The sequence below is a fragment of the Leucopleurus acutus genome (assembly GCF_964270905.1).
Source record: "Leucopleurus acutus genome assembly, chromosome: 12".
NCBI classification, from domain to species: domain Eukaryota; kingdom Metazoa; phylum Chordata; class Mammalia; order Artiodactyla; family Delphinidae; genus Leucopleurus; species Leucopleurus acutus.
In genome coordinates, this window is record NC_139154.1 from 78,769,330 (window position 1) to 78,781,455 (window position 12,126).

Consider the following 12,126-nt stretch of genomic DNA (forward strand, 5'->3'; position numbering starts at 1 on the left):
GTCTGCAGGGCCCGTGCTCAGAGTCAGGTCGCAGCCACCCTAGAGAAAAGAAAGGCTTGTGCTTTCACATCATTGGGTTGGTGGGAAGGAGGTCCCTCCTCCTCCTGCCCTCGATTTGGCAGTTTTTCTGGTTGCAAGACAAAATATTTTCACATTTCTCAGGTGGCCCTGAGGGGCAGGGAGAAGAATCCACCGACTGATTTGTGGTCTGCATGGACCCACCATCCGGGGCTCTCAGGCTCTCTTGTTTGTCTGTGAGTGCAGACAAAGGGGCATCCAAATACTCCTTCTCTGAGGAAGGCCAATGTGAGCCCCAACAGCAAATATTGTCTCTAGGAAGGATGTGCAGGGGTAAAGTCCGTGGTGACAGAAACCTCAGCCTCCCCCGAAGTCTCCTGATCAGTTTTTGAAGGAGAAGCCGGTTCAGTTAAGGATTATTCCATGCAAATTTGCCAAATACCGGCTGAGAGGATTTCCACGCGTCACTTCCAACACAGCAGGAGAATCCTGAGCAGCAGGATCCAGTCTTGTCTTTCCTTCACATTCCGGAGGCCTGAGCTGAGCTTCTGTGGGTCCCTTCTGTCATTACCACCCACTCACTTTGGCCTCCTTATGGCCAAGGATTTAAGACTTCCAAGGTGCTTATGAGTACGTACAGCTCCTTCCCACATAGATCTCCCTCTCCTTCCCCAGGAAAGGCAGAAAGATTATACCCATAAGAGAGTCCAGAAGACTGAGAACAGAGAGAGATCAAATGATTCTGGCCTGGAACCAATAAAGGAAAGAAAATTCAAATTCTGAATTCACCTTTCCTAGCCTTTCACCAGAGGTCCTGTTGCCAGGAGCCAGTTTGACAAGCCACATTTAGATCTGAATTTTAGATCTAAAAATAATGAGGTTTTTTGGGAGGACTGTATATAAATCTTCCTAATTTAGACTTTTTTTTTTTTTGGCTGCATTAGGTCTTCACTGCTGTGTGCGGGCTTTCTCTAGGTGCGGGGAGAGGGGGCTACTCTTCATTGCGGTGCGCAGGCTTCTCACTGCGGTGCCTTCTGTTGTTGCAGAGCATGGGCTCTAGGAGCACAGGCTTCAGTAGTTGTGGCACATGGGCTCAGTAGTTGTGGCACACAGGCTCTAGAGCGCAGGCTCAGTAGTCGTGGCTCACGGGCTTAGTTGCTCCACGGCATGTGGGATCTTCCCGGACCAGGGTTCAAATCCACATCCCCTGCATTGGCAGGCAGATTCTTAACCACTGTGCCACCACGGAAGTCCCAGACTTCTTTTTTTTAAATAACATCTGTTGTTTCTCCCTGACATAAAAGTAGTAAATCTCATAGAAAAAAAACTGGAAATATAGAAAAGAAGAAGGTAAAGATCACTCCATAATCCAATATCCAGATATAACAATTGACGACATTTTGGTATCCCGTTTTTGTGCACATGAATTTATTTTTTTTTCCAAACTAAGGTTATACTCCTATATACATAAGTATTCTGCTGCTTTACACGTAACACTCTACTGTATTTCTCCGTGTTGACAGCTATTATTCTACAGCATCATTTTAAATAACTAAAAGATAATGCATTCTGGGCATGTGCCATAATTTACTTTACCCATCTCCCTTTTGGACAGTTGAGTTGCTTTCAAATATTCTCAAATATAAAGAAGGCTATGGTGGAAATGTCAGCTATATTAAGGAAGGAATGGGCAATGTGGTAGAACTCTCAAGGAGACTTCATCCCTAGTTTTAATTCATTCTTTCTTTTATGGACATGGCGCCCAGGTGAGTTTTGGTATCTGCTTCCCTGGGTCCTCTTATGAACAGGATATATGGCCAACATGCCACAATGACACAGATGGCATCACAAAGGGGAAAGAGCACTAGACTAAGAGTTGAAAGACCAGATTCCATTACCAGCTCGTAATTCACTGTGTGACCTTGAGTGAATGACCTACCTCTCTGAACACTTTCCTCATCCATTAAATAAGGGGGATTGAACTAGATGACTCTAATATTCCTTCCAGCCCTAACACCATTGTCCTACAATATTGTTAGGGAGATAACACTCAAACCCCAAACGGTGAACAGTATAGGACTGTCTATTATCAAAGGTAGACTGTGCACGTCAGAAACACAGTTCAACTGTGTTGGAAAGCAACCGTGTGTCTCTAACAGATATGACCTAAGTCACAGGCAAATTGTTCCCATAACAATTTATGGTTTGAAAATAATTTGTTTTGTTTTAATAATTGAGAAGAGATTCAAGATTTCCCCCATGATAAGGTCACTGTCACTTCCATCCCAACATGCTCTTGAGAGTGAGAGAAAGTTAGGGGATTTAGAGTTCATGTGCCTAGAAAAGCACAGAGCTCTGTATTATTTAGGAGACTCCGCAAGACTGAGTCCTGTGGTTTCCGAAGTGCCCTAAAAGGACGTTACTGCTCTTCCTCAGCCCCTTCCTGCTCCTTCCCCAGGGGAAAGCAGACTAATTGCCTCCACTTGAGAGATGAGGAGCTCCTTCTCGAGACAGTGGAGGAGCCTCCCATCATTCCAGGCCCTGGTCCTAGGCCTACCCGCACCAGTCTGACATCAGCTATTCACTGCCTGATGTGGGCGTGCCTGTGACGACGCCCCATGCATCCTCAAGTGCATGACCATGAGATCCAGCGGACAACATGACCAGTGCTCCCCTGCCAAGACAGGGGTTTCCAGCAGAACTGGGGTGTAGAACTGGACCCAGAGAAGGCAGGATGTGGGTAGGCAGAGAGGAGGGACGAGAAAGGAGACTCTCTACAGGGCAGGCCAAGGCCCGGAGGCTCTGGCACCTTCCTCGCAGGCCTTCACCCGGGTCTCAGGAGCTGCCCCCGGATCCGCCCTGATGTCCTAGGGTGGCCAGAGCCAAAGGAGCCACTTGGCTCACATCCAACCTGGTCTCTGCTCCTGGCATCCACATTCACTGAAGTGAGAAAAAGCACGCCCTGCGCTGAGCAGGGGAGGGGAGTCGCCATCATAAAGCTCTCCAGGAGGCTGGTGTGTGCGTGCGGGGCTGCCTCCACCCTGTCTTTGAAATATGCAGGGTATGCCGAGGTGGACCCAACTCATCTTAATTCCCGCATCAGTATACTATTCCTGAAGGGTTCAACCTCTAGTGAATCATTCCCTCCAAGCCAGCGAGGATAAACCATATTTTATCCCGAACTGAGAATACAGAACAGAGCAAACCAAAGAGAGCTGGCAGTAACAACCAAGAGAAAGAAAAAAGCCTCTGGTGTGGGATGACACAGACTGATTCAAACACTCCAAAATTACCACCAGGGCCATGTTCCCAAAGGGAGCTCAGCTGAGAAGGGAGGAAAATTCAGTCAGTCCCAAAGCAGCCATAACATACGTGTGTATACAGATATAAGTATAGATATAGAAATATATAGATACATACAGATATAAAAATATAGATATACATATCTGGTATACATATATATACTTATTTTGTGTGTATGTGTGTGTGTGTGTGTGTGTGTGTGTGTGTGTGTGTACGTGTACGTGTGTGTCTGTAGGGAGGAAGGGGCAACAGCAAGATTTTCCTGCCCCTCATTCAAGGCGTGGCTCTGGTCGAGGGGCCCACAAAACTAGAGATTCTGTAAGACTACACTCCTCCTCCCCTCCCCCTTGCCCTCCTCCTCCTCCTCCTCTTCCAGGATGTCTCTACCCCATCGCAGGCACGATTTTCCCAAATCTCAGAGACCAGAAGTTGGGCAGTCTCAGGAAGTTTCCTGATCATTTTGGAAGGACCTGGATATCTGAGAAAGAATAACTCATGGTTGGTCAGCCAAAAATTAGGAGGACCTGGAGGCAACTGCAAGGAAAAGGATGGTCCTAATTTTCCATCCCACTGACCCACTCACGGGGAGATGACGTGAACAGGAGCATAGAAGACTAGGCTCTTGGTGAAGTTCTACCAGGAACTCACTGTGGGAGCGTGGGCCACCCCAAGGCTAAGCCTGGCTCAGCCCTCTTACTGTCTGGTCCGGGGATTGTAATACCTGCCCAGCTCACCTATCCAGGTTCTGATAATGCTGCATGTGCACAACCAATTCAGCCAGCACTGAGGGTCCCTCCACATGATACTCCTAGGAGTACAGATGTGGGTACAGTAGGGTCCCTGCCTGACAATTCAGTACAGACTACATACAGGTGTGTGAGCCAACACGTTACAATGTGAAACAACAAAATCTAAGTGAGATTGAAAAAAAAGAAGAAAAAGGGCTTCCCTGGTGACGCAGTGGTTGAAAGTCCGCCTGCCGATGCAGGCGACACGGGTTCGTGCCCCGGTCCGGGAAGATCCCACATGCCGCGGAGCAGCTGGGCCCGTGAGCCATGGCCGCTGAGCCTGCGCATCCGGAGCCTGTGCTCCGCAACGGGAGAGGCCACAACAGTGAGAGGCCTGCGTACCACAAACAAAAAAAAAAAAAAGAAGAAGAAGAAAAAGAAGATACATGTACACAGAACACAGGTATATTAAGGAGGGTGCTTAAGACTCTGTAAGAGCAAGACCTGGCCAGCTGTGGAGGCAATGTGGCAGAGCATTTCAGCTGGAGGGGAAAGCACCACAGAAGCACAGTGTCTGTGAAAACGCTTTGGAGACAACAAATCCACTCTTCCGATGGCATCATCCAGCCCTTCACAGTCTCAAAGGGCTTTAATACGTATTTCTCATTTTGGCCTTCAAAAATCTATGCAAGAAGTGATTCCCCATGTCACAGGTAGGGAAACTAAACTTGTCAGAACTTCAGCATTCATTGAGCACCAACTACACATCAGGCAGAAGAGCGTAATGGTTAATAGCTCATTCTCTGGCCACACTGCCTGGCTCCTCACTTACCATGTGACTGAGGAAATTTATTTACCTATCAGAGCCTCAGTTTTCATACCTGCAAAATGAGTACAATAATTGTACTGACTCATAGGGTTACTCTGAGAATTAAACGATAATACAGGGAGATCCTACAAAGAACTAAATGAGAACTTACAGTGTTTAGCCAGGTTTCCAGCGCATGGTGAACAACTGCTCAGTAAACCTTGGAAATAATTAGGGCACTTAATTGAAGTACACAACTGGCTAGCTGTGTGATCCTGGGCAATCTTGTGTGATCTTGTGACCTGGGTCTTTCTGAACTTCAGTTTCTCTGTTTGTAGAACACCTTGGTTGGATTGGGTCAGCTCTAAAGTCCCATAACATTCTATGGTTCTAAAACACATCAAAGCCTGTGATACAGCATCTCAAAAATCACCCTTCAACAAAATCATTCTGAACGCTCTCGACCTGCCAAGCTCTGCCCTAGAAACAGAGAAACTCCCTGGAGGACCGCAGAACTTGAAAAACCAGGCAGACATGTGGGGAGATACTACAGCACACTGGGATCACAGCTATCTACAGAGGTCACATATGGAGTCAGGCAGTGGGCCAGGGCTCGCCCCAAGCTTCAGGGGGTCTCCAAGCGCCATCCCCGGACCTGTGGGACCAGCATCACCTGGGAGCTTGTTAGAGACACAAATTCTCAGGCCCACCTCAGATCTACTGAATCAGAAACTCTGGGAGTGGGACCCAGAAATCTGAGTCTAAACAAACACTCTAGGAGATTTGGACATGTGCTAAAATTTCAGAACCGCTGCTCTAGGATAAGAGGAAGTCTCTGTGGTTGGGAGTCAGCCCTTGTTATTACTCAGCTTTCCTCTTCTCAAATCATGGAAATCTAAGCTGGGACAGCAAAGGGAGGCTCTCTCCCGGCTCCCCTGTGCCCTATTTCCTTGCCCTGTGTTCTCAAGAATAAAGAGTTACTGGGGGGCTTCCCTGGTGGCGCAGTGGTTGGGAGTCCGCCTGCCGATGCAGGGGACACGGGTTCGTGCCCCGGTCCGGGAAGATCCCACATGCCGCGAAGCAGCTGGGCCCGTGAGCCGTGGCCGCTGAGCCTGTACGTCCAGAGCCTGTGCTCCGCAACGGGAGAGGCCACAACAGTGAGAGGCCCGCGTACCGCAAAAAAAAAAAAAAGTTACTAGGACTTCCCTGGTGGTCCCGTGGTAAAGAATCCACCTTACAACACAGGGGATGCGAGTTCAATCCCTGGTCAGGGAACTAAGAGCTCACGTACCGCGGGCAACCAAGCCTGCGTGCCACAACTACTGAGCTCGCGCACCTCAACTAAAGAGACTGCGTGCTGCAAACTACAGAGCCCACACACCCTGGAACCCACGCACCATAGAGCCCACGCGCCCTGGAGCCCGTGCACAACTAGAGAAGAGAAAGCCCGCACGCCACAACTAGAGAGAAGCCCGCGTGCAACAAAAGATCTCCCATGCCTCAACAAAGATCCCGCATGCCGCAACTAAGATCCTGCGCAGCCAAAAATAAATAAGATAAATAAATAATAAATAAATCTTTAAAAAAAAAAAAAAAGAATGAAGAGTTACAACCAACGTGGGGCTGTGGCCAGACCTAACCCCGGGAGAGGGTGACCTTCTGCATTCCCACCCTCCATCCTTTTGCCAAATGGTTCTCACTGCCAAAGCCATGTCCCCAGAATGTTACCCAGCAACCCCACAGGAAGAACCTGAAAACCAGATGAATTTCTGCAGGGACTGGATGAAATGTGAGGCCACCTGAGGGAAAGGCCTGGGGAGGAGGAAACTGCTTGTGAGGAGCTAACAGGAGGCCCCTTCTTCAACCTCAGGTGTTTGGTGTCTCCTGGTCCCACAACTCAACGGCACACGGTGTCTGTCAGCCTGGCCCTGTACCTCCTCCCTGGCTTCTCAAAACACCACTTGAAAACAGTTGCATTACCACTCGCCTCCATTTCATCACTCACCATCCCCTTTGTGTGTCACAAGGAGAAGCAAAGCAGAGGTGTGTTTTGGTTTTGTTTCTTAAGATCAGGCAGGGCTTTTTTTTTCTAACTTAGGAGAATCCTTTTCTACATCTGGATAAATTGCCAACAGGCCACAAACCCTATCAGGAATGTCAAGCCATTACAAGAACCCCAGACCCAGATAGCACCCTGTGCAGAGCAGGACTAAAGCGCTTCAAAGCAGAATCATCTTCCTCCATCCCAGCTCCCAATCTCTCCTGCTAATTCACTGCCCCTTCTGTCCCACAGTCTTCAATGAAAGCTGGTGAGCTAGTTTCAGACCCCTTTCTGGGCACAAGGCGGGCACCCTGACTGACGGTGGGCTCAGGTTCTTACACAGCAAGGCCAGGGTCGCCTTCCTGACTTCCAGGCACTTCTAAATATGGTACCATGGAAGCCCCATGGACCCATTCACTCTTATCTACCCACACCCTTAGTTCCCCCATCTATGATTCAGGAGAAGAGAGATCAAGTAGGAAGGATAACAAAAGAGTGAATACTGAGATGACAAGATGGTAAACATAATAGAAAGAGAGAACATCTAGGTACTCAGAACTGAAAGGTGGTCCAGGTAAGAAGAGAAGTTCAACTCGGCTTCATATCCTCTGGCTAAATGGCATGGCCATCCCATTTTGCTTTTGAAAAACTGATGAGCATATCTTTGGATTTAGAGACAAACTGATTATTAATACAGAGGAGCAGCCAATGCAAAACTCTCCACCACCTACTGGAAGTTCCTCCTTTACCACTTCAGCTCTCCTCCGTGTTCTGCACAGCTGTCTTATGAGTGGATCTCAGCCTCAGGAGAGCAAAAGTAGACATGGACTTCAGACTTGTGACTAAATGATAAGCCTAGGCCATTAACAACCATGACTCCAGCCCCACAGACTGTTAAAGCCACTTCTCTATCACCTCTCATCTGATCTCATCTTAATTCCTTTCAAATGTTTAAAAACATCTGAACTAAAATTAAGACGACCATTCAGTCCTGATCCATACAAGGACAAAGTTTTCTCCACAGACAGTAAAGGAGCTGTTGTTTACTAACACTGTGCTCTGAATGTGAGCTATTTATGTATAAGAGTTGTTAAATTTGGAAGGGAATGTGGTTGAACTTGGAAGGGAAGGTCTGAGAAATCATCTCAGCCTCATGGCACAATATTGTCACCTCAGTGCCGTACTTTTTCAAAAGAAAACGTGTCCCAAGTTTTCTTTCTCTTCCTCTCTTTCCTCTTCTTTCCCTCTCTTCTTCCTTCCCTTCCACTATTCCTTCCCTTCTTTATAGTCTTCCTTCCTTCTTTTCTTTCTCGTACTAAAGAAATACAAGACTTTTGCTAGAAGAGTGATTGCTCACAGATTCAAGTGGCTGAATTTTTATGCATTCCTTTCTCTTAAAAAAAACGGGGGTGGGGGGCATTCCTAGAAGAGAAGAGCTAATAAAGTCCCGTATCTTTGATGATAGTGATGCAGCAGTACAAATTATAGTGTTCAGAAAGTTTGAGAGACTGAAAAGAAATGCACGACGTGAAACACCAAATTTGCCTGTCAAGGTTTTTTTTTTATTATTATTACTGCTTGTTTCATTTTATTTTATTCTTAAAGCTGAGGTTTGCAGCTATTTGCTTCACTGTAGGAAATTCCAGATCTAAGAATACTGATTTACAGCTTCAATCATCACCTGACAAATACAGCCCTTGCTAAGTGAGAGCCGGTCCATAACAGGTATTTCAAATTCTCATAAGTCACAACATATCACCCCTAAAGTGAAGAGTTTCATTCACAGGAAACAATTTTCCAAAATCACCAAATATTTTTTTGTAAAGAAAAAAAAAAAAAAAAGTAAAGGATAAAGGGGGAAAACCTTCCCATAAAGATAACTTCTTACCTGAATGTAAGACTCTATGTTGAAATATGGTGAGTTCTGTGGTTTTCATTATTTTTATTATACCTGTCTCCCATACGCCAGATTTAACTCTTATCTTCCCTTTCCCAGGTAGCTTTCCAGGAACTGAGATAGATGGGCTAGTAGCCTTAACAGAACACCCAGAGTTAACCCGTAAGTCCCAAGGCTTCTGCTGAGGGCTGCTGGCTGCTTACTGTCACAAAACGTTGTCTCTGAGCTATTCTGACATCCTACTTCAAGTTTTCATGGAACATGAGACCATTTCAGCATTGAATTATTGCCTCAGATCAATTAGGTATGTACCCCCTTCCCCCCCAAAAAATAGCTGTTGCTGCCACAACTGTTAATCCCTAGTCGGTTGCAGAATTACAAAGATGAGAAATGTCACTCTCTCAGTAAAAGTCCTTTCTTCTTTGGAATTCTTTCTACTACCTTTTTAAAAAACAGAAAAGCATATTTTCACTTCTTTCAAAAAATTCAATTACACCTGCAAAATTTCTGCAGTTGCCAGTGAAATCAAAATATCTAGGTAATTTCTAGATTACTCAGAAGAAAGAGACTAAACATTTGAACAATAAAAAAGTTTATTTCAAAGATAGTTCCCAAGTTATTCATTTTGAATATATTTAATATATTTTCTTGTAAGAAAGATCTTTTTGCACTAAAAAAAAAAGCATTCTGTAAAAGTGAAACCTGATAGCCTTCCTAGAATAGCTCACTAATTTATTTTACAAAAACTTAAATGCCAAACTTGGAAATTTTTCAGGTTAGGGCTGTGGCTTCCGATTTATTTAGAAGAAACAATATTTCTTCAAGCAAAAAGGTACCAAAATTTTTTTAAAGTATGGGGTGCTTTTGTGTCCTCAAATTAGTTGGGGTGGGGTGGGGGGGAGGGGAATCACTGTATTACATGTTAAATGTTAAGGAGCAGCACCTAATGGTAAAATCAGGTATTGCAGGCTAGCTCTCTTAGGCACTGGAAATAAGCCTGACAAAGGAATATTAAGAAGGGCTGAGTTCTGAGTGTTTTCAATACAGAAAACGGACAATTATCCAAAGTAAAATGTGTTCCTTGGTCTCGAGTAAGTACAGATAAAGAAGGTGATAAATAGTGTCTTGTATTTCTAAAGTAACTGCAAAAGCACACCCAATACAGTTCCAGGAGCCCGCAGACCTGGCCACCACGTTAACATTGTCTTCATATAACAGCCTCAGCTCATTATTTGGTGACTTTTTTATGGATATCCAAGTAACAATCTATGGAATCAGTTGGAAAAATGAGATTTGATATAAAGCCAATTTTGTTAAACAGCAGCGATTTTGTAAAGTAAAAGATACTGATATCTCTGATTACTCTTGAAATAAAGAGGTAGGACAAGGACAATGCAAAATTATGCATCGTCTATTTTATTTCTATTTGGCTTTGAAATGCAAAGGCACAGTTTCACCGCACACAGAAACTGCCAACCCCACAAAATTCAGTGATAAAAATAATTAAGATTATTTAGACTCATAAAAAATTATTTGACTCCGTTTTTTTCAAGGGGCTTCATCAACCTTTACTAACATACACAGTCTACACAGACAAACCATTTTAAATGAAAGGACCTTTTTAGAGAATGGCATCTTTGGTTACTCACCTACGGGCTGATCTGAAATACATTCAAAATGTAGAGAACCATTTTTAGAAATAAACAAAGATACCCAGATATGCTCCCACCCTGACTCCATGCCCAGCTTATCTTGCGAATTAGTTTGAATGTTGGCAACCAAGTGAGTAGAAGTAAAGGAAAGAGAGCTCTTACTTCTATGAATAAATCATGATTAAACACCAGTAGATTATAAAAGAGCTGAATCTGTGGCCCAAACCAGAAACTAAGCCTTTTCACTTTCAAAAGAGAGCTTCATTTTCCCCTAGATTATGGTGTTGGATTTAGAGTACTCCAAACCTGGTTCAGAGTTCTATTTTGTAAATATCCAAATGAAAGAAATGCATCTAAATGAGGGGTGGCTATGTTAGTTATTTATTGCTAAATAGATTACAACAAACAGCAGCTTAAAAACAACACACATTTACTATCTCACAGTTCTATGAATCAGAAGTCCGGGCCTGGCTTTGCTTGGTCCTCTGTAAGGCTGCAGTCAAGGTATTATCAGGTCTGGGGTCTCATCTGAGGCTTAACTGGAGAAGGAAAGCGGTTCCTGGCCACAATCAGTTCCTTGCAGACTACTGGACTGAGGCCTCAGTTTCTTGCTGGATGTCATCTACGTGCCACCCTCAGTTCCTTGCCAAGTGACCCTCTTCATAGGCAGCTTACAACATGGCAACTTGCTTCTTCAAAACCAGCAAGAAGGAATGTCTCTTAGCAAGACCAGTGTTATAATCTTACGTAATAAAAATCACATGCGTGTAATCACACACATTCTTGTCGCAGATCATTTCCTCTCTCAAGGGAGAACTGATTACATAAGGGTGTGAACACCAGGAGGAGAGGATCATGGGGGTGACCTTGGAGTCTGTCCAGCACAGGTTACTAGAAAGCTAACTGCAATCAATTTGTGGCAGCTATCTGGAGTATGAGAGTAGCAAAGATTCTGAGCCTCATCTCAGCTCATTTATTCAAGAGCATCTGTTTTTTGAACATGTACTATATCCTCAATAAATGAGGAGGATACAACAGGGAAATAGTAGAGAACAAAACAGATACAGACTTAGTCCTCAGGGAGTTTACATTTTAGTAGGTGGAGACAGAAAATAAACAAATAAATATGTATTATCAGGGAGTTCATGAGGGTTTAGAAAGAAACATCATACCTTAGAGTTGAAGAGACTGTGAAATCCACTTACTTTATGCCATCACTAAAGAGGCTGTGCTATATGGATGGAATGGCCAACTAAGACTGCAGCAATTTCACTAGCCCCACTGCTATCATTTATGAGCTTTGTGAACTTATATGAATCAGCTCCCCAATTTGAGCCTTACTTTTGGCAATGATAAAATGGAGAGAAGATGGGAGTAAGTGGTCTCAACAGTCCTTTCTAGTTTTAATTTTCTATATATTTTATGGGTAGATTTTGCATAAAAACAGGAGTCAATCTGTTGAATGTTCTTAGTCTAAAAAAAAGGTCAACTAAAAATAAATTTTTAATTCTTATATATTCCTCTTATATTCAAAACATTTAATGGCAATCCATGACAACTTACATAAAAGAGCAAATGTTTTCCTTATAACTCCCCTCAAGTGAGTCTAATTTACTATCTCTAGCCAACAAGTAAGTTATTGATTTATCAAGGCAAATTCCTATCTGTTGTTAGCTATA